Source organism: Mus pahari, chromosome 2 (assembly GCF_900095145.1).
Source record: "Mus pahari chromosome 2, PAHARI_EIJ_v1.1, whole genome shotgun sequence".
Classification (NCBI taxonomy): domain Eukaryota; kingdom Metazoa; phylum Chordata; class Mammalia; order Rodentia; family Muridae; genus Mus; species Mus pahari.
This window is the reverse complement of record NC_034591.1, coordinates 74,649,644-74,652,021: the sequence shown is the minus strand read 5'-3', so window position 1 is coordinate 74,652,021 and position 2,378 is coordinate 74,649,644.

Genomic DNA, 2,378 nt, shown 5'->3' with positions numbered 1-2,378 from the left:
ACCCAACAAAAAGAGAACTTCAGACCAATATCCCTTATGAACATCAATGCAACATCAAACTTAATGGAGAGAAACGTGAAGCAATTCCACTAAAATCAGGGACTAGACAAGGCTGCCCACTTTCTCTCTACCTATTCAATATAGTACTTGAAGTCCTAGCCAGAGCAATTCAACAACAAAAGGAGATCAAGGGGATACCAATTGGAAAGGAAGAAGTCAAAATATTATTTGCAGATGATATGATAGTATATATAAGTGACCCCAAAAAGTCCACCAGAGAACTTCTAAACCTGATAAACAGCTTCAGTGCAGTAGATGGATATAAAATTAACTCAAACAATTCAGTGGCCTTTCTCTACATAAAGGATAAACAGGCTGAGGAAGAAATTATGGAAACCAAACTCTTCACAATAGTCACAAATAATATAAAATACCTTAGTGTGACTCTAAGGAAGTGAAAGATGTTTGATAAGAACTTCAAGTCTCTGAAGAAAGAAATCAAAGAAGATCTTAGAGGATGGAAAAATCTCCCATGCTCATGGATTGGCAGGATTAATATAGTAAAAATGGTTATCCTACCAAAAGCAATCTACAGATTCAATGCAACTCCATCAAAATTCCAACTCTATTCCTTACTGAGTTAGAAAGATCAATTTGCAAATTCATCTGAGATAACAAAAAACCTAGGATAGCAAAAACTATTCTCAACAATAAAAGAACCTCTGGGGGAATCACCATGCCTAACCTAAAGCTGTACTACAGAGCAATTGTNATAAAAACTGCATGGTACTGGTACAGTGCAGACAGGTAGATCAATGGAATAGAATTGAAGTCCCAGAAATGAACCCACATACCTTTGGTCACTTGATCTTTGACAAAGGAGCTAAAAACCATCCAGTGGAAAAAACACAGCATTTTAAACAAATGGTGCTGGCTTAACTGGTGGTTTTCAAGTAAAAGAATACAAATTGATCCATTCTCATCTCCTTGTACAAAGCTCAAATCTAAGTGGATCAAGGAACTGCACATAAAACCAGAGACTCTGAAACTTATAGAAGAGAAAGTCGGGAAAAGCCTAGAAGATATGGGCACAGGGGAAAAATTCCTGAACAGAGCACCATTGGCTTGTGCTGTAAGATGGAGAATCAACAAATGGGGCCTCATAAAATTGCAAAGCTTCTGTAAGGCAAAAGACACTGTCAATAAGACAAAAAGACTACCAACAGATTGGGAAAGGATCTTTACCAATCCTAAATCTGATAGGGGACTAATTTCCAATATATACAAAAAACTCAAGAAGTTGGACTCCAGAAAATCAAATAACCCCTTTAAAAAATGGGGCACAGAGCTAAACAAAGAATTCTCAACTGAGGAATACCAAAGGGCTGAGAACCACCTGAAAAGATGGTCAACAACCTTAATCATCAGGGAAATGCAAATCAAAACAACCCTGAGATTTCACCTCACACCAGTCAGAATGGCTAAGATAAAAAATTCAGGCAACAGCAGATGCTGGCGAAGATGTGGAGAAAGGGGAACACTCCTCCATTGTTGGTGGGATTGCAAGCTGGTACAACCACTCTGAAAATCAATCTGGTGGTTCCTTAGAAAGTTGGACATAGTACTACCAGAAGATCCAGCAATACCACTCCTGGGTATATATTGAGAAGATGTTCCAACTGGTAATAAGAACACATGCTCCACTATGTTCATAGCAGCCTTATTTATAATAGCCAGAAGCTGAAAAGAACACAGATGTCCCTCAACAGAGGAATGAACAAAGAAAATGTGGTACATTTACACAATGGAGTACTACTCAACTATTAAAAACAATGAATTTATGAAATTCTTAGATAAATGGATGGATCTGGAGGATATCGTCCTGAGTGAGGTAACCCAATCACAAAAGAACTCACATGATATGTACTCACAGATAAGTGGAGATTAGCCCAGAACCTTAGAATACCCAAGATACAATTTGCAAATCACATGAAACTCAAGAAGAAGGAAGAAGTATAGATACTTTGTCCTTCCTAAGAATGAGGAACAAAATACCCATGTTACAGAAACAAAGTTTGAAGCTGAGAAGAAAGGATGGACCATCCAGAAACTACCTTACCCGGGGATCCATTCCATCATCAGCCACCAAACCCAGACACTATTGCATATTCCAGCAAGATTTTGCTGAAAGGACCCTGATATAGCTGTCTCTTGTGAGGCTATGCCAGTGCTGGCAAATACAGAAGTGGATGCTCACAGTCATCTATTGGATGGAACACACGGCCCCCAATGGAGGAGCTAGAGAAAGTACCCAAGGAGCTGAAGGGGTCTGCAACCCTATAGATGAAACAACAATATGAACTAATCGTACCCCCAGA